At 38.6% G+C, this 27,634-nt stretch overlaps 1 protein-coding gene across 16 annotated transcripts in view; it reads right to left on the reverse strand.

Moving 5' to 3' along the window:
• TENM3 (teneurin transmembrane protein 3) overlaps positions 1–27,634 on the reverse strand; it is a 1,383,253-nt gene that overhangs the window by 799,637 nt on the left and 555,982 nt on the right. For 14 of the 16 annotated variants that reach the window (XM_072123501.1, XM_072123484.1, XM_072123468.1 and 11 more), the window contains exon 1: positions 9,665–10,257. The exons of 1 other annotated variant lie outside the window; for it this stretch is intronic. The gene's annotated coding sequence lies outside the window, so the exon portion shown is untranslated. Of the gene's footprint in view, positions 1–1,271; positions 1,290–9,664; positions 10,258–27,634 lie in introns of those variants that run through there. One more of the 16 variants, XM_072123409.1, reaches the window with a different exon arrangement.

Genomic DNA, 27,634 nt, shown 5'->3' on the forward strand with positions numbered 1-27,634 from the left:
AAAATCTTCAATTTTTTTGAAAATATGTAAATTAGCAAAGCTAAATTTGTCAATTAAGCAAGCCACACATGCAGTTAAAAATCTCTATAAGATACTTTCTTTAAGTGTCAATACAGTTTTTTACCCAAAGTCTTAAAAGGATCCGGCCCAAAGTCTTAGCCCTACAATAGTATTTATCATTAAAGAAAAATTAGACAAAATAGCGGCTTTTTTTTCTTTAAAAACTACACGCTACTAGCACCAGTGTGAAAAAAGACAAAGACAAACGCAACCCCTTTCTTATACAGTCATGCAAAAGGATATTCACAGGCCTTATCATGTAGAAACCCAACATAAAACATGAGAGAAAATGGTAAAAAGAACAACAAAAATGTTACCAATCTCCAGTCGCCTGTTGACTTGTAGGTCACATCTGTACAACAACAATGTAACCGAATAACGTAATACTTTACAAAACGACATGAACAGAGTTATTTATCATGAAAGATCTGCATCCAAAGAATGATGTCCAAGTGCCAATTCTTTAACTTTTTCACCTTCCTTGAAATCTGGGCCAGGAAAACTCACAAAAGGCCGGACAGATTTATGAGATTCGCATCCATTCAGGGCTTCGCGCCTCCAAGAATAATGTCTTGTTCACACTGGGCTCTATAAGCTTCCCTTTAAAGACAGTCAAAGTGTCTGTCTTTTCCATTTCCTTGTGTAAGAGGGGCAATCCTACTGCTGCACAGTTCTGCTTCACTACTTGCTGAATATGCAGTTACACAGTCTTTATTTAATAGGCATACATTTTGTAAGAGCCAAGAACTTCTGATACATTATGTATAGAACCCTGTATATGAAGCTTCACATTAACAGATGCAATATAACTATATAACTATATATATATATAGTTATATTAAATCTGTTAATATGAAGCTGCATATACAGGGTGCTACTTCGAACTCAACCTACTTAGAACTCCAACCACATCAACTACTCCAACTAGATATTAATAGATGTTATATATATATATATATAATTCATGTTTCAAACTACTTAAAACTTCCAATCTGTTTCAGTTTCCCTTAGCACTTAAAGGCTTAGGTTCCCAAGACATATCAAGAACTGTGTTAATAAAGCAATAACACTATGCATAGACATCATAGCAAGCATTTGATTAAAAAAAAAAAAAAAAAAAAAAGATACAAAAAAGACAAATGATAAAAACAGCAGAGGATTACGTGAAATATTCAGTCGGAGGACACAAGCAAAGTTAGAAATGTTCATACCACAGAAAAGTCGCAGAGCACCTGCCAGCCTCGTCTCTTCTGCTATTGCTGAGCTTTCATTGAGGAATAAAGGAAGACGAGGAGGTTGGTTCGGGCAAACTACAGAGATACTCAGGGGGTACTGAAACAAGATGCTCAGGAGGGAAAAAAGCATAGGTGATGTGCTGCCAAGCATATGTGAAAGGAAAGCACCACTTAACTCTTTCACAGTGGGAAAGGTAGCCTGGGCAAGACGGAGGGCTGCAACACAGGGCAGCGCATACTGAGCCCTGCATCTACAGATTTTTATTTCTTTTTTTTAATAGTTTAGATTCAGCAAAAACAATTATAGTTTTTTTGCTTTAAAGCCTTTAATTTTTAGGGAAAAATTTCAGTTACTATATTTTATACTTTTATATTTAGAAATATTGATTATATTTCTTATTATCCAGAATATACATTAAAAAAAAATAATTTATTTATTCATAGCTACCAGGTCATTATAAAAGTCATTGCCGGTTCTAGTACCATAACTGACTTTCGAACACAAATTCCGTAATAATCAACAAAATTCATTCATCCTTTTTCCAAAAAAAATAATAAAATAATACAGAAGTATAATTTAGTACATTTGTAAATAGAATAAACATGTTTATAATGATCATGTGTTTCCCGCCAATTAACATAATATCATATTGAATGCGCTATTACGTTTTGGATAAGGATACCAATATTTAAGGGTGAATTATGTAGGCAAGAGCGAAAAAAGGAATGAATTCATTGTAAAATGACTACTGTAATAGAGTGGTACATTGAATGGAAGACTGATAGAGATGTTATAATTGTCACTCCACTGTATCAGTGGGTCTGGAAATGGATAATATATTAACGCTGCCTCTTTAATGGCCTAAAAATGACATTATTACTCCTACATAATGGTCTGCACTAGCAGGATCACATAGAATATGTGGGAATCATACATTCGCCCTTCTTTATGAATACAATGGGACCTGATTTTCTCTATTTAGTTAAAGGATAGCACTTCTAGTGGTTGTGATTCTTAAGGTTTCTTTGCTGTGTGGTAACCCATAATATTTCATTTAGGAGAGTTAAATGGTAATGGTTTGCAAAGAAATATTATACACAATGTAACATAGCTAATGAGACAGATAGATAGAAAGTGAGTGGATGGATGAAAAGATAAAATGGAACTGGATGGATAGATATTACATATCTATCATATCTTTCCAGCTACATTTTATCTTTTTATAAATCTGCTCACCATCTTTGTATCTCTCTATAGCTTTGTGTAGATTGTGTATGATATATAGATATATATAGTAATATAATAGATAGAAATAGTAATAGAATAGAAAAAAGGTGATAGGTAGATTGATGGAATAGATAGATAGATAGATAGATAGATAGATAATCATTGGGTGACTTCATAGATCGATAGAATAAATAGATAGATGCAGATAGATAGATAGTTAGATAGATAATCATTGAGTCAATAGATAGATAGAATACATAGACAGATAATTATTGAGATGCTTGATAGAAAGATTGATAGAATAGGTAGACAAATAGATGAGAGATAGATAGATGATCATCAAGTCACTAGATAGAATACATAAAAAGATAGATCATTGAGTTGCTAGATAGATAGAATGGATAGATAATCATTGGGTTGCTACATAGATTAATTGAATAGATAGATAGATAGATAGATAGATAGATAGATAGATAGATAGATAGATAGATAGATAGATAGATAGATAGATAACCATTAGGTCGCTACATAAATAGAATAGATAGATGATCATTGGGTAGATGGATACAAAATCTTTGGGTTGCTAGATAGAATAGATAGATTGATAGAATACTTAGACATATACCTAGAATGGTAGATAAACATTGGGTTGCTACATAAATTAATATAATAGATAGATAGATAGATAGATAGATAGACAGATAGATAGATAGATAGATAAACATTGGGTTGTGACATAGATAGAATAGATAGATAATTATTGGATAGATAGATAAACATTGGGTTGTTACATAGATAGAATATATAGATTGGTAGAATAGATAGATACAATAGATAGATTGGTCTGAGTAACACGTTGGCATGTCGTAGCTTTATCTGTTTGTTTTCTATTAGAGACTTTAAGGGATTAATTCCAACCCTTTCCATTTCTCTTCAGTAGCAGAATGAAGACAAGTACTAAGAGGCTGCTGATAACCCTGTGTCTAGATAAAAAATATAGTAATATCATATTTCCTATAAATACTGCCTGTTGTCCACATGCTGATGATGGGCGTAGAAGGAGAACCATATAGAACCCAATAATGACTATGTATTAATGTTGAAGACTGAAATAGCCTTAATTTAATAGCAGAAATGAATGCCCGGGCAGCACACTGGCACTAGCTGCTCTCTTTTTTTTCTTTTTATTTAATTGAAATGTTGGTACTTTCCTGAATTGTGGTGTTAGATGTCATTCAACACTTATTAACAAAAGAACAGTCTCTGTGCTATTCACAGGCTACAATAGGACTGAGAGCCTACGTGGCCGCTCCTGCGCATACACACACATGTACAGTCACATACTGTAGTGGCCTCACTGATAATACCGCCATACCACAGACTCCTTTATTACAGGAGAAACATTACTGGGGAATGATATTGCTCCTCACACTAAAAAGCAAACTATATTTCATGTTGGACAGTGTGAGTTATTGAAATAAAAAATGAAAGAGCAAAATGGCATTTGATTGTTCTTATATAAAGGGCAGCCCATGTGGGAGATGGCATTCTGTTCCAGAACATGATGAGCCTATCTCTATTAGAAAACTCATGGAAAGCTGTAATAGGGGCTGTTTGCATTTGCAGGAAAGTGGAAAAAAACCCTATGATTAATGTTAACTAAATGTAGTGTCTGTGATTTGTCAAATAATTTTTTTAACCTATATTCTATTATAGAACACAAGTAGAACTAAATAGCGTAACTTTGTATGGCAGCCAAGGCTATCCACTGACCCTCGCTATGAATAATGCTTTCTCTGATTTGCATTAAAGATGTATTTTTTTTCAGAGAGTGGGAAAAAAACCTTTCATTCGAGGTAAAGTAAATGACCTAAAAAGCCTTTGGCATTAACCCATAGGCAATGTCTCAGATCAAAGATGTAGCAGAGCTGTGTTGGTCGTTTGGCACAACTTAAAGGGATGATGTAATGTGTCATCAATAGGCTTAAACAGGGATTCAGGGGTTATTAATCTTCTACTTCTGGGTTATTATAACCCAATAGTATGTAAAGACTATTCAATGATCATTTCTAGCTCTGCTACATCTATGTGAACAAGTACGAGTAGCTTCAGAGCTGCAAATCTAACTAGGACTATAGAGGGATAGATATAGCTAATGACAACCTCATCCCTATATATTTATAGTGTCAATGTAAATCCATCCAACAATGATTGGTACTCAGGTCTAGAGCACCTAAAGTACCATATACATGGGCGTCGTAGCAAAATAGTTATTAGCATTAGTATACATGAAAAATTTACATACTGTAATATATTTCTAAATGATAAAATTCCTTTAACGTCAAGTGAAAAACTAGATCAAAAAATACTCCCTTTACAAAAAAAAAATTGGGTCTCTGCTCCCACCTAATAAGATGAAATATAAGATTAGAGAAATGAATGACTTTCCTAACAATGTGAAATTGCCTATGCATACCGGATTTGGAGAATAGCAGCCCATTAATGCCTATTGCTAGGGGGTGGGAGGTTTTAGATATTCATACGGTTACCAGCTTTCTGACAGCGCTTTCTATTTAATATAACAGCCGCCTTACAAGAAAACACTTTCATGAGGCAGAGAAAGGGGACATCATATCAAGATAACATTACAATAGTTCTAGACTTGCTTTGAAGGTTGCACTGCCAAACAGCCAAGATCAGCTTCTCGATATCTAGGCTGAGAGGTTAGAGCTAAGTGTTATCAATAGAAGGGTCTACGTTCACTATTATTGAGCAATTTAGGTGTAAATACTTAGCATTTGCTTCTCGTACATACAGCCATTAGTAATGGTCTGCTCCAATTAGGAAGTGCAATTCCAAGGGTAACAAACAAGGAAGCCGGAGATGAAAGCTCCAGCTCGCTAGACCTTTTGGCTTCTGGTGGGTAACAGCGCCCATAGAAGTATCTTCTGCAACTTTCCACAAATTGCTTGAAATATCCCCATATCTTGGTGCGACTTGCAATGAATTTTAAATGAAGCTGGGTCACAGGGAGAGCTTTCTTACTAACACTTACGACTACATTTGGCTTCCCTTTTAGAAAGGTTCAGACTATAATCATCAATAATATATCTACAGACTTTTCCAATGAAAAAGAAAACAAATGAGGCATTGTGGTTCTCCGGATACCTCCGATGTGTGACAAATCAAGGCCTCCTATAAATGCAATTAGAGTCTGGAGTTTTTCGCACAAGAGGCTGGGAAGCCATAACACTTATTTGGAAACAAATGGTGTTTTCAAGAATGAGAAATATTGCTATCAATCACAAAGCGAGTTAATTCTCTATAATAAGGCAGGTTTGGATGCAGGCTGATCCATTGTGGAATGCTTGTATCTAAAATTGATTACAAAGGCACTGGAAATGTATGCAGCCCTCCAAACCACTTATATACTCAGATGCATTAATCTCAATTGGAAAGAGAGCTCCATAATGCCTGCTATGAAATAATACCAAATAAATCAGACTTTATAAGGAACGTCGATTAATCAATGTTTCCTCAGAACTAAACTGATACATAGGGGTGTCTTAAAGGGCCCTGTGCCTATTATCTAACTGTTCTGGTATTAAACAAGAGAGCTATATAACTTCTGGAACATGTTAACTCGCAGTGTAACAATTGCCCGTAATCTCCACCAAATAAAAAAAAAACAATACGACTCATCACCATCACCAGAAAATAGTAAAATAGCATGAATATTCATACATTTTAAAATGTTGTAACTATATAAATAGAAAATGTAAAACATATTTTAGACATAGACAAGTTCTACTCCTAGGCTTCAATATCAAGGCAATTCAAACATTGTATTACCGATGAGTATAATAATTGATAAAGTTCTTCAATGCGGTCATCAGTGTGTAATAGACGTCTTGTAATTTTGTGATAACAGAATTAAACTCTCTATGAACTCTCTACAAGAGGTATCTGTTCTAAAATCAGCACTGTACATACTGTATACCAGTCTATGGAAGGGAAAAAAAAAGAAGGCTGACTTCCCAGAGAATAATGTGTGGCAGAACTGTTCTATTTCCTTCCTTTTCAAATTAATATGTTTTATTATGACTTACAATGTGAGCTTGACTCTTGTTCTCGGTATGATGCCTCCTAAGTTATTACTATGAAATATAATTACTGGAGCTCAGTGGGGCTTAACAGAAGTACTAGCCTCAACTAGCTAAATGGATTATACATGTTAGGGAAAGTTTCTCTTTTCTGATAATGTAAGTAGAACATGACAAGAAAATGTAATTGCAGAGAGAGTGGAAATGTATAATCTTTCTTCAGTATCTACATATCTATCTATCTACTTATCTATCTAACCATCTACCAATTTTTCCATCCAATCTCTCTTTAGTATCTGTCATCTATCTATCTGTCTATCCATCCATCTGTCTACATATATATCTATCTACATATCCATCCATCTACATAGCTACATATCTACCTATCCATCTACCTATCTATTTACATATATCTACAGTATCTATCCGTCTATTTATATATATTCAGTATCTATCTATCTATCTATCTATCATCAACCATCTACCTATGTTTTCATCCATCTATCTTCAGTATCTATCATCTATCTATCCATCCATCCATCCATCTGTCTACATATCTATCTACATATCCATCCATCCAATCATCTACATATCTACCTTTCCATCGACCTGTCTATCTACATATACATATATATATTATATATCTACACTAGATATCCATCTACTTATATATATTCAGTATCTATCTATCTATCTATCTATTTATCCATCTATCCATCTACAGTATCATCAATCTATTCATCTATATATCTACTGATTACAAAATAACTATATAATCTATAAAGGGCAAACACATATTTATAAGATTGGGCATCTGTGAAAAAAAATGCCCCCCCAAACTGTCAATTAATTTTATTTCTAAAGTTCTAAAAGGCCTAGGAGCAACGTATGGTGCATGATGTAAAGTCCAGCACAACATACACACAAGAGGCTACAGCTGCTAGTAATACAGTCCTAGTAATAGAGATACTACTACATCGCAGCAGGGCATGCTGCATGATACGAGTACAGATGAATGATTCAGAAATGTATTTATGATGTAGAAATAAATGAGAGGATAAATAAATGGGTGTGGGCAAAGCTAAGGAGATGAGGTGTCATAGACAAATTGTGGAGTTTTATCATATAAGATTGCACTGTAACACTACATGTAACCCTTTCACATCCATCACAAACTTCTGCATGTCTATTGGTCCTATACACACATGAAGGATTTTAGGGGATAGAAAACTGCAAATCCTAAATATCCTGAATCTACAGTAATCCTTAAATTCTGCATAATAGAATGATGAGTCTCCAGACTGGTCTGAGTTGCAGTTAACCCTTTCTGTGATCCGCCTTTCTCATATATCTACCGTCTTCAACTCTGTCCCTGAAGCCTGACAACACTCAAAGTTATCTAGACTTTCAAACTTACAACCCAAGTACAACTAGAAGCTTATTCCCATGCCAAGAAGAAAAGACCACCCACTGAATTCCTTCACTGCCTCCACATCCCCAGCATATGCTCCATGAAGGAGTCAGAGAAGACACCCAGCTTTACAGAGATTACAATGGCCGGTCACTAATGCTGCTCCTGATGTAAGGAAGCCAAAGAAATGCTTTAAGGTCAAGTGCAAGAAGGAAGAAAAGCAGACAGCAGATTTAGATATATTATGTGTGAAAGGGCCTGGGGTGACCTTTCAGGGAGCTAGGAAAGCTAATGGAAGTTTTTATCGCAGGCTTTGCTTTTATGGTGGGTATCTGAGACCCTTTGAGAAGCTCAGTAGACCAGGGAGCATGGCTAACCCTAGATCAAGTGCTCCATGTGATAATACACCGAGGCGTGCGGATTGTTGTCATGCACATGTGACCTGCCTAATGGTATAGCGGTATACATCCCATTTGTAATACCGCTGCCAGGTTAAGTCTGGTTGTATTAACACCGCGTGTGCTCCCAACTGATTGATTTGTTCCCTTGTTCCGGAACAAAAACAAGTAAGACTTCCCTCTCCCACACCAATCATCCTACTAGTGCTGTGTTGACAAAATACACTAGTTCTTTCTAAATCTGCGCTGTTTTACTGCAATTAACAGAAATCAAGCAGCGATGTCAGGGCTGCGTTCACAATAAAATCCCCCTTTGTCCTACATAGAAGGAAATGAACTTTCTGGCAAGAAAGCAGCAGCTGTGGTGATATTGACACATCTCTTCCCAGCAGGGTTAAGGTCGGGATGATCACATGCTGACATCCACTCCTTGCCGGCTCTTATTGACTAGAAAGCCAGTTAACAGCTACGTTAACCTCTTCTTGCCCGCCTCATACACGTAACATAGATGTATGTCTATGAAATGAGGATTCGTAACATCAAAGACCTTTTTTTTTTTATTTTCTTTCATTTTGGGTAGAGATGATAGAATTGGTTCACTGGGTGGAAGGAAACAAATTGAGCTCATATGCAACTTGGAGAATCAGTGGTGAAAATAATGTGAAACCAATCCGTTAGATACAGTGTATAGGGTGATGGATGCGATACGCTGGAAATTGGATGCAAATTGACACCTTTGGAAGAAAATCTGTTCTTTCTAACTTGCAGCTCACTTGAGTTTTGATCCATGTGCTGTGCCGTGTGGACTGAGTTGGCACAGCAGGTTGTTGGGTGCCCTCTTAAGAGTTGTTGGAAGTCAACATGTAGAGGCTACAGGTTTCTACAGGGAGACAATAATATCCAAACATCCAGGTCCCTCCACTCTCCGGAGCCTTGGGTCATTGGGCATCATTCCTGCCCTTTGGTTTGGAAATGTCAGAAAGATCAATGTTGCCATCTGTCCCTACAATCCATCCCTGAACATAGGCTTCCCCTGAACTTACACATAGACGTAAGAAGTATTTGATAGCGGATGAGTAAATCACCCACTGTCCCTACTGTATCTCATCACAAGAGCAAACAGACAGTGACAGCCAGAATAACATCTAGGGATGAGTAGTCTCTGCATGTGTTACAATGTAACCGAGACGTAAACAATGTGCACTTGTAAAAGTAAATACGCCACTTACCTTGTTAGGTCCCAACATTTCTCTCTTTGGGGATCCAAACATCATACGAGTAATTCTTTTTTTGATGCTGATTGGAAGATCAATAGAAAAAGGGGGGGAATGAATAGAAGGGGTGCAACTTGTGCTCAGTTCCAGCAGACACCTATCCTGTAGCAGCTAGTCCACACTTGCTTTTTTTTTTTTGGTCCTGTATAGGAGTTGTTTCTTGAAGCCTGGGAATATACACACACCCCCTTTCTACAGAGCAATCTCCCCTAGGTCATATAGCGAGATGAGAGAGAGAATGATGGAGCGGTATAGCTGAGAGTAGTTGTCCAGGCTGGGAGCAGCTCCAGCAGCCACTGCCAGGCATACACGTGAAGCAGCTGCTGCTTCTGCTTCTACCCAGCAGCCTACCATGCTCCTCCCCAGCACCGAGCAAGGGGGGAGCCCTGCATCCTCTAAACACTGCAACCACCAGCCTGCATATTTATAATCTTCCTCCACCGCTCAGCAGGAATGCTACTTTTATACGTCCTTATCAAAAAAGGGAGGAAATATGTGTGCCTATATATATGCCTTAAGAAAAGCCAGTCTGATTGTATTTGTGCTGCCGCTTGCAGGATTTCCCCATGGTTTGCCTATCCCTTTCTCACTCCCCCTGTCTGCGTCTGCTAATGCAAAGTACCAGCGCTCCCATGCTGTGTCCAATCAGTGCATCTACTACTAGTGCAATGATTTAGGGGTCATCCATGAATAACACTTCATGCTGATGAATGGCTCTTTGCAGCCTCCTGCCCTGATGAGGGTGTCTGCTTGCTGCTGATTGCAAACACTAATGAACTTACAGCTTCATTAGCTGGGCTTTCTTGCCAGCAATATTGTGGTCTGAGCCGTGTGTGACTCCTGTAAATAATAAGAAAAAAAATGTACCAGAAAATAGAAAAGTGTCATTCTTCACTATACGGGTGGATGGGGGGCATAGGAGCCAATTTTACCCCCACAATGAAACGTCACCGTGAAGGAGAAAGCTGTGACAGCCAACTGAGGATCTTGGTCATTTTTCAACAAATCAAATGTAAAATTTCAAAGGAAACACCAGCGCACAGTGGAGGCAGGCAATTAGCTGCGGGTTTGTACTGTAAGCCTGCTCTCTACTGTACCAAAGAGGAAAGAGACATTTTCTCTCCAGGGGAGGCTGCAGACCCATGGAAACTACAGTAATAGCCTAAGCTGCTTGACAAATCTCAGATAAACTGATAGGCAAGACACTGGAAAAAGTGACATCTCCTGGAAATAGCTGCAATTAAAAATCTCCTGTATTCTTTACATTATATTCCATAAACATCAGGTCTAATACTTTCCATACAGTATAAAATAAGACCCACACCATCCGTAAGGCAGGTCAGCATCCCAAAATATCAGCACTTATTCACATTCACCCTTATAACACAGCCCCACAATATGGAACATATACAGAATATCATGCAACATTGCATCCGCCTTGTATTCTTGGACCATTGCACTTTAGCTCGGGATGATGACAGTACATATTAATAATAATTAATGCATATTGGGTTACTATCAGGCTCTGCTGCACAATACACACATTGTACAGGAAACATAACTCAGAAATCAAACTGCTTACAGCATCATGTTGTTATATTTATAACCATGTACGTAGTGTCATACTCTCCGGAAACACAGCACATTCAATGTCATTGTCTCCTTTCCTATAAAAGTAACTTTTAAAATGATGCTAATGAGCCTTAAGTGCTCTGAGAGGTGTTACCAGAGCCCCTCTGTGCTGCTGATTCACATGCTGATACACTGTGCAGGGAGCACTTTCTCCTCCCACTTTGTACAGTAATTTCCACTGCTGCAGTAAGAATACAGCAGGCAGAATGAGGGGTGACTGAGGAATCAGAGAGGGAGGGGAGACATACTGGGGGGTGGGTGATATTATATACTGGGGACGGGTGACATTTTATACTGGGGCTGGAGATAATGGGGCAGATTTACTTATCCTGTCCATTTGCGATCCCGCGGTGCGTTTTACGACTAGGAGTCAGGTCTGCCGCGATTCACTAAGCTGGTGCGCCCGAGTTCCTGCATCTGTCGCTTCTGCACCGAGGTCTGCCGGAGTTCACCTGCTTCTTCCCGGTGTATGTGAGTGTGTGTCTTGCGACACAATACTTTTTTTAAATTACTGATGCGTCACAATCCGATCGCGCGTGCCAGAAACCGGAAGGAATCGCGGTCCCGCGGACCCTTAGTAAATGATATAAATACTGGGGTCTGGTGATATTATATACTGGGGCTGGAGATAATTTATGCTGGGGGCTTCTATTATATACTGGGATCTGGAGATATTGGGGCTCATTTACTAAGGGTCCGTGGGATTGCAATTCCATCGGGTTTGGCGAATAATTCCGATGTGCGCCAAATTGCCCCGGGTTTTTGGCGCACACGATCGGATTGCGTGGGCATTGGACAACCCAACGGATTCGGACAAACCGTGGAATTTAAAAAAAGAATTCTGTCGCAAGACACGCACTCACATACACCAGGAAGAAGCAGGTAAACTCCAGCAGACCTCGGCGCAGAACCGACTGATGCAGGATCGGGCACACGGGCATAGTGAATCGTGGCAGACCCGACTCCTCGTCGGAAAACGCACAGTGGGACCGCGACTAGACCGGGTAAGTAAATCTGCCCCATTATATACTGGGGACTGCTGATATTGTATATTGGGGACTGGAGATATTATATACTGGGGTCTGGAGATATTATATACTGGGGGCTTCTATAATATACTGGGGACTGATGATATTATATACTGGGGTCTGGAAATATATACTGGGGGCTGGAGATATTATATACTGGGGCTGGATATATAATTTACTGGGACCTGGTGATATAATATACTGGTGGATGGTGATATTACATACTGGGCACTGGAGATATTATATAGTAGGGCTGAAGATATTATATATGAGGGCTGAAGATATTATATACTGGGGGCTGCTGATATTACATACTGGGGGCGGCAGATTTTATATACTGGGACTGGATCACTTCATACTATATTCATTTATTAAGTATTTTATTTATAAGTATGTGGTTAGGGGGCACTGTATATTATTCAATAAATTGAGGGGGTTATATATTATGTTACAGGGCACACTGTCTATATTATTTACAGTGTTACATATATATATATATATATATATATATATATATACATACATATATATATATATATATATATATATATATATATATATATATATATATATATATATATACACTCATCGGCCACTTTATTAGGTACACCATGCTAGTAACGGGTTGGACCCCCTTTTGCCTTCAGAACTGCCTCAATTCTTCGTGGCATAGATTCAACAAGGTGCTGGAAGCATTCCTCAGAGATTTTGGTCCATATTGACATGATGGCATCACACAGTTGCCGCAGATTTGTCGGCTGCACATCCATGATGCGAATCTCCCGTTCCACCACATCCCAAAGATGCTCTATTGGATTGAGATCTGGTGACTGTGGAGGCCATTTGAGTACAGTGATCTCATTGTCATGTTCAAGAAACCAGTCTGAGATGATTCCAGCTTTATGACATGGCGCATTATCCTGCTGAAAGTAGCCATCAGATGTTGGGTACATTGTGGTCATAAAGGGATGGACATGGTCAGCAACAATACTCAGGTAGGCTGTGGCGTTGCAACGATGCTCAATTGGTACCAAGGGGCCCAAAGAGTTCCAAGAAAATATTCCCCACACCATGACACCACCACCACCAGCCTGAATCGTTGATACAAGGCAGGATGTATCCATGCTTTCATGTTGTTGACGCTAAATTCTGACCCTACCATCCGAATGTCGCAGCAGAAATCGAGACTCATCAGATCAGGCAACGCTTTTTCAATCTTCTACTGTCCAAAACCGGTGTGGTTTTCTGCTGCTGTAGCCATCTGCCTCAAAGTTCGACGTACTGCTCTTCTGCCTACCTTGGTTGTAACGGGTGGTGATTTGAGTCACTCTTGCCTTTCTATCAGTTCGAACCAGTCTGCCCATTCTCCTCTGACCTCTGGCATCAACAAGGCATTTCCGCCCACAGAACTGCCGCTCACTGGATGTTTTTTCTTTTTCGGACCATTCTCTGTAAACCCTAGAGATGGTTGTGCGTGAAAATCCCAGTAGATCAGCAGTTTCTGAAATACTCAGACCAGCCCTTCTGGCACCAACAACCATGCCACATTCAAAGGCATCAAATCACCTTTCTTTCCCATACTGATGCTCGGTTTGAACTGCAGGAGATTGTCTTGACCATGTCTACATGCCTAAATGCACTGAGTTGCCGCCATGGGATTGGCTGATTAGAAATTAAGTGTTAACGAGCAGTTGGACTGGTGTACCTAATAAAGTGGCCGGTGAGTGTATATATATATATATATATTTATATATAAATATATATATATATATATATATATATATATATATATATATATATATATATATAGATACAAAGAGGTTAGGCAGCACTCGGGAAAAGTTACGAACTCGGGTGCAATTCCCAGGACCTGAACCAAGGTCCATCAAAACATAGAACAGCAAAAAAATGGCAGCTTTCTCAAGGCTCCAGATGCAAGGAGCCGAAACGTAGCCTTGACACATGTGTGAATAAATGAGTACGTTTTTCTGATTTCCACAAATCTCGGAGTGCTGCCATATTTTTGCTGTTATATATATATATATATATATATATATATATATGTAAATACGGTATATACTCGGGTATAAGCCGAGACCCCTAATTTTTTCACCAAAAACTGGGAAAACCCATTGACTCGAGTACAAGCCGTGGGTGGGAAATGCATTGGTCACAACAAACTTACATACTCACCTTTGGCCGGTCCCGATCCTCTGGTCCCCGTGGCTCCCGTTCTTTCTTCTCTTTGCTGTAACAGCCGATAGAGAAGCGTCCATGCAATCTACCGGCCGCCGCATCATAGTGTGTGCCGGCCAGCAGATGGCATGGACGCATCTCTGCTGGCTAATACAGCATAGAGAAGACAGAAGAGCAGCCGCACTGAGCATTGGGGTGCTGGTCCTTTTTATGGTTTTCCTGATAAAATTGGTGGACATCATGTAGCAGGTGTATCTATGTACTGAAGACTCGTATGGGGCCCACAATCTTTCTAAAGCCCAGGGCCCATGGTGGTCTTACTCATTGTGAGACATTGTACACCACAGAGGGGCTCTAGTAACAATTCCCAGAACTCTTCTGGCTCCTTAGCATAATTTTAAAAGTTGATTTTAGAAGGAAAGAGGCCAATAATAATAAATATAAAAAGATTACCACAGTCACAGTGCCGAAAAGTTAGTGCTCTTGGTTTATCATTCTTGATTTTGATGGTAGATCTCCTTTAAAGAACTCCCAATAGTTTGACCATAATAATCCCACATTCACTTATTAAAAGCTATGTCAGTCCATGTTGCTACCTTACTTGCATTATGCTTTTTTAAAAGAGACCAGGTAAAAGTATAAACAGGTTAGATATAATAATGTTAGAATACATTTGAGGGTGTAGTTAGTAGTAGCAGGACTGTAATTTATATTCCAGGATTGTAGCTGGACTTGGTGTATTGGTATATGAAATCTCTTTCCTTAACACAGCACAGCCCCTCCTCTGAGTAAATGCTATAGTATCCAAACAGAAGCCTTCCTCAGCAGTGACTAACAGGAGTGGGGAGGGATTGTACCGCATTCAATGAAGGGATCTCACACAGAGTGCCCAAAGTCCAGCTACAATCCTTAAATATTAATGCATTGTTTGCATTCCTCCTGCTACTAACACACACTGAAGTATGGTTATATTGATCTCCAGGCCTATTACCTAACACTGTAGCTTTTCATGGTCAAACATATTTTTTAAACTTCTTTTCAGCTCTTCCTGATCCCTGGCCTACTCACATGATCGTCAAATTGACTAGATGATTCACACCATTATTTTTGAACTGGAAACCAGTTTCCCCATTCATTCCTCATTCATTTCTCCATTCATCTCCCATAGAAATGAAATTTGCTTCACGTATTACAAGCTGTGTAAATTGGCAAGCAAGTGCGCCCATCATATATGGGGGGGGGGGGGGGGGCTGGACCAAGCTGAAAAGAAGCTATATAAAGTGTGAGGTAAGAATTGTAACACCACACAGTCAACAATCAGATAAATAAAAACCTTGAGAGTTTTTGTCTATCTTTTTTCATATACTATATATTCCCTTTATTTGGTTTGGATTTATTAAATTGTTAGCACAGAAGGAAGAAGGAATATTAAAGAAATATTCTTATCTGGACATTCACATTTAACTTAATTTATCTACCTACCATATTTATATATTTTTTCAACTACATGTTATTAAAAAAAATTACCATTGTGAACATAACTAGATAATTTCCATAGATGTAGCCATGTTGTCCCTTAGAAATATTATTGTTGTTCTTGGATACGACCATCTCTGCCGGAGTGATTGCATGCAGAATCAAATAGTTTTTGCCTATGAAATGGCTGCATATCTCACAGTTGTACAGGCAGGACTCAATAGTGCATGTGTGACCAAAGTTGCCAGGGTGGTTGTATCCAAGGACAACAATCTTGTTTCTAAGGGACCATATGACTACATTTATTGGAAATATTTCTAAAGATGCATTGGAAATTATATTTGAATATGAATTAAATTATATGTGAATGTCCGGATAAGAATACCCCTTTAAACACAGACAAAGAAATTTCTGTAGCTTTTAACCATGTACCCCATCATTGAATTTTTAGTTTATAGAAAAATCTGGAAGGTGTTTTGATATTTTTGCTCAGTTGCTTTATAGAACTGTATCATAACTTTTTTGAGCGACTTGTGTGCTTTAAAATAATGAGGGAAAGTTTTCAGGGTGGTCTGTGTACAGTACAATAACAACTATATTACATTCCCGTTGCTATCTGCCAGGTTGGTCATTTGTCTTTGATCATTCCACTGCAGGAATGGTTGGACTTGATAATTGGCTTCAAGTTGTGATATCAAGTGGGAAGGAGATTTAACCTCTTTTCAAAAAAAAAAAAAAACATTTCTAAAGAATTTTACCTAAAACTGCTTGTAAAAATTAGTGAAGAGCTTTAATCTGAGGGCAATAAAGATTATTGAGCTGTGGGGATCATTTTGTGTTTGCGCCAGCGACATAAGTAGAAGTTGTGGATCATGATGACAATTAACCACCAGAAACGGGGGCCCTATTGTGTACATGCCACATCCAGCATTGAGAACTCGATGAATAGTTTCGAGCTGTAGCAAATAAGAAAAACAAATCAGGAGAGCAAGCCTTGCTGTAAATTCTTGTACAGAAAGAAAAAAGTCTCCGAAAAAATTATAATTCTGTTGAAAACAGCATGGCAAGTGCAACCATGAATTTACAAGACAAATAACACTGCCTGCAATGGGAGCGGGCAGCAGCTGTTTAGCTGAAGGCTGCCTTAGCATTCCTCCCTATACATGGACAAAACCTTGAACTAACACTAAACTTAGCCATAGCTCCGAAAAATAAACACATATCAACAAAAGTTATTCTGTGGGCAATTTTATTCATCGTGATGTTCTCTTGTCATTATTTCTTTTATTTTGCAACAATTGCACTGCGGGGGTTGGCTGCATATTCTACAGATTTCCAAATGGTTCTCGAAAATCTACTGGACACTATATAAAATAGGAGTAGGTTACTTTGCCCGAGGATGCAGCTCTTTGATGAAGGGGAATGGCTAAAGATGGGGTAAATTGTGCAAAAATTAATCCAAAAACAAGTGTTTTAGAAAAAAAAGTAGGTTTCATCTTAGCCAAAAACAAAAATGCTAACACTGTATCGATGTATCTGCTTTATTGGAGCTTTTGTATAAAACCTGATGTCACTTGCACTGGCTTTAACTATTTGCCGAAGGGGCTTTAGATATGTAGGATAGTTAGCTCTAGCAGCTGGAAACTTTTAGGCACTCTTGGGAGATGCTGTGCATTAGTATAGCTGCAGGGGCTGGTGTAGATTTCAGTGCTAACTTGGGGCACCCTCCTACTATGAGTTTTAGTTAATCTGACCAAATGGGGTATTTCCATTCTGGCCGTCTCACTTCACCCACTTATTTCTAAAATGAAAGATGCCACAATTATTGGCCAAAAAGTGTCAAGTGCTTTGATAGCTAAATATGTCAGAGATGTCAGAGTACTCATCCAATCCCCTTATGGACCAGGACTATCGATTCTCATATAAGTGTGGATCAGTACTCTTTGCCTGCCATAGTCTTGCACTTAGTAAGCTAGCTGTGTTATTCTATCATTCTGTATTATGGTATTTTTGACCCTTTTCTTCTTTTCTTGGCTATCCAGTTACCTTGTGATTTTGTACAGGTTGTCCTCGTGGTTTGGACCCGTATTTGATGACTATTTATGTTTGCATTATCTAGTGTTGGTCTCTGTGTTCCCACTTTGGCACAGGTATGAAACGATGATTGGTTGTCTACCATCTACCTAAGCTGCGCTGGGCAAATAGGTAGGAACAGCTGAGAAAAGGTTTAGTCTCAGGGTTCACTGTCTCTGTCTGTGTCTCCTGTCCTTTCCCTACCCTGCAAAACTGTATTTTTAACAGATCCCACTTAAAAAAATATAGTAGTAATACAAGTATTGCATAAATAGATTTAGAACTGGTGAAACTGATCATTTAGGAGGGATAAAGACAAGGATCTAAAACATGCAAGCTATTATGCATCATGCTATGAAGGAAAAGCCAAATGCACTTTGAAATGTGTCTAAAAAATAGAGACTGAGAGAAATATTGCCAAGGAGAGCAAAAATAATCCCAAAATAATTTTCAAGTGCATAAAAGATAATAAATTTTATACGCAGAGTGTAGCCCCTCTGAGGAGTTACCTGGGGGTCATGGAGGAGGGAGATGAGGAAAGGGCCAGTCTACTGAATGTCGCCTTCTCGACTGTCTTTACCCAGGAAAATCCCCTGGTGGAAGTCATGTTGAGGAATGATTTAAATTCTTTTTGGAATGTCAACAGTTTTACCTAGGAAGAGGTACAGCGCCGCCTCAAAACCACTAAGATAGATAAATCACCGGGGCCAGATGACATACACCCCTGGGTTTTGCATGAACTATGTGTCGTGAAAGGCAAACCATTATTTTTAATATTTTTAGATTCCCTGAGGACTGGTTATGTTCCACAGGACTGGCGCATAGCAAATGTGGTAGCAATATACAAAAAAGGATCAAAAAGTGATCCTGGAAACTACAGACCTATATTTATATTTGAAGAGAAATAGAAATATTTGAAGAGTTTGATAGAGATGCTATTCTGGAGTACCTCACTGTGCACAACCTTATAACCCAGCATCAGCATGGGTTTATGAGGGATCGGTCCTGTCAGACTAATCTGATTGGCTTCTATTAGGAAGAAATCTGGGAGATGCTGTGTATATCTGGATTTTTCCAAAGCATTTGACACAGTGCTGCTTAAAAGGTTGGTACATACAATGTGACTGCTGGGACTAGGGGAAAATCTGTGTATTTGGGTAAGTAATTGGCTTAGTGATAGAAAACAGGGTCATCATTAAAGGCACATTCTCAGATTGGGTTGAGGTTACCAGTGGAGTGCCACAGAGGTCAGTATTGGGGCCACTTCTTTTTAATATTTTTATTAATGACCTTGTAGTGGGTTTACACAGTCAAGTTTCAATATTTGCAAATGATACTAAGCTGTGTAAAGTAATAAATACTGAGGTCGATAGTTTAGCATTACAGAGGTATTTATGGAAGCTGGAGGAGTGGGCAGAGAAATGGTTGATGAGGTTTAATGTAGATAAATGTAAATTTATACTCTTGGGCCATGGAAACAAAAAGTATAATTATGTTCTAAACAGTCAATTATTTGGTAAAATTGGATCTAAAAAGGACTTTGGCTATTGGTGGATGGTAAACTTAATTTTAGTGACCAAAGCCAGGCGGCTGCTGCTAAAGCAAATAAAATCATGGGATGTATCAAGAGAGGAATAGATTCTCATGATAAAGACATAGTTTTACCCTTATACAAATCCCTGGTCAGACCACACATGGAATATTGTGTACAGTGTTGGGCACCAGTGTATAAGGACGTAGTAGAACTGGAACGGGTGCAGAGGAGAGTAACCAAGATTATTAGGGGAATGGGGGGACTAGAATACAATGACAGATTACAAAATTTGGAATTTTTCAGTTTAGAAAAAAGATGACAAAAGATGAGGGAAGACCTGATTACAATGTAAAAATACCTGAACGGACAGTGCAAGGATCTCTACAAAGATCTTTTCATACCCAGGCCTGTGACTAGGACAAGGGGACATCCTCTACGCCTAGAGGAGAGGCTGTTCTACCATCACCATAGACAGTGGCATCCTCTGGACCTAGAGGAGAGGTGATTCTACCATCACCATAGACAGGGGGCATCGTCTACGCCTAGAGGAGAGGCGGTTCTACCATCACCATCGACAGGGGCATCCTCTGCACCTAGAGGAGAGGCGATCCTACCATCACCATAGACAGGGGGCATCCTCTACACCTAGAGGAGAGGTGATTCTACCATCGCCATAGACAGGGGGCATCCTCTGCGCCTAGAGGAGAGGCGATTTTACCATCACCATAGACAAAGGTTCTTTACTGTACGAGCAGTGAGACTGTGGAACTCTCTGCCGCAGGAGGTTTTTTGGAGGACTTTATGTACATGTTCAAGAGAGGCCTGGATGCCTTTCTGGAGAGCAAAAAGGAAAAAAGATTTGTTTAATCCTTAAAGGTTGGACTTGATGGACTTGTGTCTTTTTCCAGCCTTATATACAATGATACTATGATTAACAGTCAAGTCCTAGGTGCAGGTAGCCTTATACATCCAAAAAACACCACCTTGATCTAATATTAGGAACCTGACAGCAATATCTGACCCAGGTTGTTTCTGTAGGAATATGGCCATTGGTAGGTGTCCCTTTTTACCTTATGATCTTATTGTTACACTTTCAGTAACTACAGCTCATTGTAACAAATATGTATGGTGTTCAGTGGGAACCATTTTTAGCTGTAAGAACCTGGACACATTTTTCTGACATTATCCCTGAGAGGGTGTTATGAAGAAACTAAATAATCCTTCAGTAGCATTACTACTCAGGACAAATTTTTGACCTAATTTTTCAGCCTCACCCGGTCAATGTACAGTTGTTGCAGCTAATGCAATGTTTTGGCACCTGGCATACCTTGACAAATGACCCCCAAAGTATTTTAAAGATTGATTGTGGTTTCCAGTTACACTGAAGAATTTACAAGTAACTTCAAGGTTGCATTGATTTCGACTGAGTTAGAAACCCTTCCATAGAACAATTCACTATGGTGACAATACACGTAACACGGTGAAACATCAATATTTCCCAGATATCGATAGCTGCATAAAGGATTGCCATTCTGGTACGTAATGAGAATGAAAAAAAGGGAACAAGAGGAGGCTGAGTGTGAGAGAGAAATACAGTATCTCACATCCGTCTAAATAGGACTGTGACTTTGATGCCCCCTGGCTGCCCTCGTGTGATTCGTCTGAGAAGGTTGTTTCTATGATAAGCTCTTTGTCTGTTAAGATCGCCTTTTCCACTTCAACATTGGTCTTCAGAAGGAAGCAAAGATTGATGCTTGAAATAATCTGTAAGTAAGACTATACAAATCGTGCTGGATGACTATACTCTCCAGAAAGGTAGATAGATAGATAGATAGATAGATAGATAGATAGATAGATAGATAGATAGATAGATAATAGATATGAGATAGATGGATAGATAGATAGATAGATAGATAGATAGATAGGCAGATAGATAGATAGATAGATAGATATGAGATAGATAGGAGATAGATAGATAGATAGATAGATATAGATGGATATGACACTAATAGATAGGAGATAGATAGATAGATAGATAGATAGATGATAGCTAGCTAGCTAGCTAGATAGATAGATAGATAGATAGTAGATAGATAGATAGATATTATTACATGTTATTTGCTTCTTCCAATTACATCCAGTTCAGAGATATCTTATTGATTACCTTCGTTTCCTATATAATCCGGATGTCATATAGGTTCACTGCGGATTTTACTTTACATGACTGACATTGCATCATTAAGGCTCAAGTTCTGTAAAGGAAAAGCCGTCAGCATCTAGTCCCTGGGAACAGATATTGGTGACCACAGCTGAAGGAGAACAGCATTGGTTTACATTGTCATGTCAATATGCACAGACATAAGTCTGTGCATATTGACATGACAATGTAAACCAATGCATAGTAATAGTTTATAATAGTAATAGTTTATATTACTTTGTACTGTTGAAATAACGGAGGGGGGAGACTTTTATTTTATCCAATTTATTTATGAGCATACATTGGGCCACATGTATCACTCGTTTTTTCTGTTGTTTTTGCGCCTTTTCATACTGGTGCACCGTTTTTGCGCCAGTTTGGGACACGTCAAACTAGCCGCACAGCTAAAATAACCAGCTTTCCCTCATTTATCCTAGCAATCCAGATGTTTTGCTGCGCCTAATTATATTCATCACTTGCAACGTTTTCATTTAGGCGCAAAAACGGGCTCAAAAACACTCCAGCCCTGGCGTTAACTGAAAAGAAAGCACTGAGCCCCTTTGCAGAACAGCTAATTTCTAGAAGCAAAGCTCAGCCAGACCCTGCAGACACTAGAACAGATAATGCAGACATTAGATGCTCTGCAGACAGGAGCTGCACACTCTATTTACAGTTCATCACCTTCTATTTACAAAACATTCTGCAAAATCCTGAGCTCAAAGCAAGAGCTGAGAACTTTGCAGAATGTTGCAGATACTACAGACAAGTGTCCCCCATGTAATTCTGCACAGAATCCCCCTCAGACACCAGTGTGTATGAGGGGAATACTGTGCAGAATTACAGGGGTGCAGCAGGAGACCAGCACTGGGAGATCCCCTCCAGGAGAAGCCCTGCTGATTAGGTCTCTGGGTGCAGGGTGTCACACACCTGGGTTCTGCTGTGAGTGTTACCTTCATTCTGGGATGTGGGAGAAGCAGAGAGGAGCTTGTAGCAGGATCACATGTAACTGCCTGAATCTAACATTGCGCCGAAACTGCGCCAAAATTGTGCCTAAACTGAGTTAAAGTAAAGTGATTAATAAGATGCAGAAAATATACTTATCACAGATGGTTGTAGCTTGTGATAATTCTGGCAAAACAGTGCGCCAGAATTTAGACGCAAATACTACACTTACATGCAGAAAAGTGATAAATGTGGCCCATTATGTATAAAATGTGAATGCTGTAGTTGTTTTTCCCTTTAATATGACAGCTATCAACAAATTGTATTCAACTCTTAAAGCGGTTGTACACATGGCAAAGCTCTGTGCTCCGTACATCTAGCAAGTCCAGAAAATCTTAGTATGCAGAAGTACAGACCCTCTATAGTGTAGAAAGAATTCATGACTTTATCCTCACATCACATGCATAGGACAAGAGGAGAGATAGCAAAAACTAAACTTTACATCTCAGCCCCCATACTGAAACAAGTACATAGTGGAGTTAAGTTACATAGTTTATACGGTTAAAAAGGGAAAGGATGAGGAAGGGATTTAGGGGAAAAAGTTATATATACATAATATAACATAATATACATAATTGTCAATGTTATTTAGACCCTTCTTGAAGCTCTCTTCTGTCCCTACTGTGACCAGAGCCTGAGGAATGCTATTGCACAGATTGACAGTTCTCATAGTATAAAAAGCCCTGTCTCCTTTAGTGACTAAACCTCCTTTTCTCCAGACAGACACGTGGCCCCCAAGTGGGAAGCTAGTTAAGTGCCTACTGGAGAAATTGCATATGTATACTCCATATATACTCGAGTATAAGCCTAGTTTTCCAGCACAAAAAAATGGGCTGAAAACCCAAACTTGGCTTATACTCAAGTAAAAAAAAAATATATCAAAACTCACCTTTCCGGCTTCTCCCGCTGCTGGCTATTTACTGGGGCAGGGGACTGGATATATACTGGCGCAGGGTGCTCGCTATATACTATGGGGCAGGGCCCGGCAGGCTATATAATGGGGAGGCTGTGAACATTGCATTTCCCACCCTCGGCTTATACTCAAGTCAATAGGGGCCTTGGCTTATACTTGGGTCGGCTTATACTCAAGTATATACAGTATATATATATATATATATATATATATATATATATATATATATATATATTTGTATATCGTATCCACTAATTTTAGAGCCACAGATTCACACCCTTACAATGTAGGCAATTTAATACATATCTCACATTGGATACTTTCCAACACAAGGCTAGCCCGTAGTGCACCAACAGACTTAGCCTGAAATAATACACATAAACTTTAGAAGACAAACGCATGAGGGATGAACTGAAACCTTTAAAAGATTAAAATTTCTGATTCATTTTAGATAATACGGTTATGAAGTTTGAACCAACAGCCTGTAGGGAGACTCTATGTTTTTGATACCTGAGGATTTACAGCAAATAAGGTTATGAGGTGAAATATTCATGCTGATCAAAGCAAAGTCACTCCCACTGCTGAGGTGTATGTCACGTCTGTGATAAAACTGCTGTGCACATTTAAGTTCTATGCAGCATAATGACTATTACAGAGAGAAGTGGAAAGGTTTACGCAGCAGATAAAGTATTATACCAATCAAAAGCTAATGGTGAAAGTGCTAGTATTAATACCAAATATACATTCTGAAAAATCCACATTTTCCAAAGTAAAAAAACTCCTATGCACATAGGCATAAAGAAAGCTACAGTAAAGCTGTCATTAATATAAACATTAACTCCAGAACCTCAGAAACTCACAAAATGATTGCTATAGCAACTTATGTGTAAAGTGTACCCTCCAAAGGTAGAACTAGGTAATGTAGTGTCAAAGCATTGAAGCTCACACTGCACCAACTCTGCTCCGGAAATCCAATACTGAAGGATAAGGGATATCTATCTATCTATCTATCTATCTATCTATCTATCTATCTATCTATCTATCTATCTATCTATCTATCCTGTACTATAACTACTGACCGACATAATGGTGCATATTTTCAATGTACTGTAGATATATAATTCTCCCATTAGATTAAAGGAGACTTGTCACAGTAAACATGTATGCATCAGAATTAGTGCAGAAATTGGTGGACAGTTTAGATTGATCTATGAATTAGAAAATGGATTTCAAACACCAGGCCACCAGGTAAAGTCAGGGGTGCTGTGGTGGTGGTCAATTCTCTCTCCTGAAATTTTGTATGATGTCACACCCGGGTGGGTAATATGAATTTGTATCATTTTGGTCATGTCTATTTCGACATGATATTGGAGATGTATATACATTGGTTTATTTAGGACCACCACCACTTTTCTTCCTGCTTTTGTCGAATTTTTATTGTGGTTTTTAATAATTTGTCTTGATTGCTGTATTTTGTGTAAATAAAGATTGATATTATTATCTTATTTCAAGTTGTGTCATAGTTTCTAATCTATGACCTTTTGGTGACTTTTGTCCTATTTGTTCTATATTGGTAATGCACCAGGTAAAGTCAGTCCGGTCCAAGGTAATGGTACTTGCAATACTCAACTTTCCTCACTCCCCCCGAAGCAGCTGCAGTCGTCTTCTTTACTCCTTTGTGCACCTTCTGTTCACACCAGATGTAAATCTGGCTGATGTGATGACATCATCTTGTCTGCCGGCTTCAGAGCTGGCACGTACAGCTGGTGACATAGAAGTAAAGAACATGACTGCTATGGAGGAGCAGGGAAAGGTGAGTAAATGTTTGTGTGTTTTTTTCTACAGCAGGACATAAACATACATTGAGGTGGGGCAGAGGATTCTTAGGGGCAGTGTAACTTTTGTTATGGGTCACTGTGGGTGCTGGGGTAGGGCACAGTGGCTGCTATGGGGGCAGTATGATTATTGGCTGCTGTGGGGGCACTATGATTTACTTATAAGGTTTACGTATCAAATAAGCATACATACCCATTGACTGATTAACTCTACCAGTTACCACACAGAGAAGACTGTCAACTACTGTACTGGACTATCCGCTGGACTCAGGGGTGAATTGTATTTATAGTAACAGTATAGCACTATAAGAGACTACGTTCATTCCACACCTTTATGAGTTATGGAAGCAATGTTGCTCATTGTGATAAGCTGTTTTGGCAACTCTTATATACCTCCATTGTAGTTTTAGAAATATCATGTAACAAGTGGTTTCTGCAAAAAGTGGGCTACAGATCTAGACCCATATGAGGGGCTGACATGCGAATAACTCAAAAATGGGACTTCATGGACATTCTGTGACAATGTATTTCAAAGAAAACAACTTGTTCAATTCCATGCATGTTTAGTAATAGCTGACTGCATTTTAATTGTGTAGTACCAGGACCATTCTTGGTAGATGTATAATCTTTCGTAAAAAAAAAACATAATGCATCAGCATGTTCTGTTTTGTTTTTGTATTTTGCTTTTTCAAGGGTTATTCTCCTCTGGGCATTTAAATTTAATTTAATCCATTTGCCATATGTAAACATTTCTTCAATTAGATGTTATTAAAAAAAAATGTTCCTGTGTGTAGATATTTTCTCATAAATGTAGCAATGTTGTCCCTTAGAAACGTGATAGCTTCCTCGGATACGACCACCTCACATTTTGTCAGCGGTGGCCAGACATGCGCTATTGAGCTCTGCCTGACCATCTGGATTCAGCAATCATTATCACTGGACGGCTGCTAAACATGTAGTAACTCCCGGACATTTCATATACAAAAACTTTTTGTTTCCTTGTGCAATCGCTCTGGCAGAGTTGGCCGTATCCAAGGACACAGTCTTGTTTCTAAGGGACCATATCACTACATTTATGAGAAATTATTTTCACACAGGTACATTTTTAAATGAAATCAAATTGAAGAAATGTTTATGGCAGATTATTGAATCTGAATGTGAATACCCTGACGAGAATACCCCTTTAATGCCTTCCAGATACCCTTTTTTTCTGACAGAGCCGTATTATAGCTTGGTCTCTCCTAAGCATATTGGGAGAAAATTATAAACACTGGTGTTTTGCGCTTCAGTCTTAAAACAATTCCCTCTCCTTTCCCAGCCCATTTTATGCCCCAGAAGGCAGAAAAGCTTTCAAACTGGCGCAACAGAATTTGGTAACTGCCATGTTTGCCAGAAAACTGTGGAATAGGCATTATAAATCTCCTGCATTGTAGTTAAAAGATTTATTTAAAAGCTGGAAAAAATTCCAAATGTGGAGAAAATTGAAGTTGTGCCCTTCATTTTCAACTGGTATTGTTTTGTGACATTCTTAATACTCTAATAATTAAATATTGCCATTATTCCTTATCAACATCCAAATGCAAGACTTTTTCTCTTATCTATGATGAACATCACACATCAAATGGAGCTTTCCTCAACAACTCCATTTATAGAATCCGAATGAAAGGATAATGTACAAACAAGCATTCTTGCCAAAATGTATTTTTCTTAAATTATCTTTTATTTTTCATCAAATATCAAACCAGGGAGACATTACCTTAGGACAAAGAGTTTGTGTTAGGACACTAGTGACATTTTAGAAAATTCCCACTTTTGTATTACTTAATTCTCACGGCATTATGATTGCATATTTTGGTCCCCATAGCCCACATACGCCCAGTCCTCTTCTTTTGGACTGCCAGAGATGAAAGCCAAGGTCTGCTTGTCTGTAGAATGTCAGTAGAATGAAACATAATAAATGTATTCTGCTTTATTCATTGTAAACATTCACGATTCCTTTCAGGGATTTTCCTACCCACAAACTATTATTGTACACAAGA

The sequence above is a fragment of the Engystomops pustulosus genome, chromosome 1, assembly GCF_040894005.1.
Source record: "Engystomops pustulosus chromosome 1, aEngPut4.maternal, whole genome shotgun sequence".
Classification (NCBI taxonomy): Eukaryota; Metazoa; Chordata; class Amphibia; order Anura; family Leptodactylidae; genus Engystomops; species Engystomops pustulosus.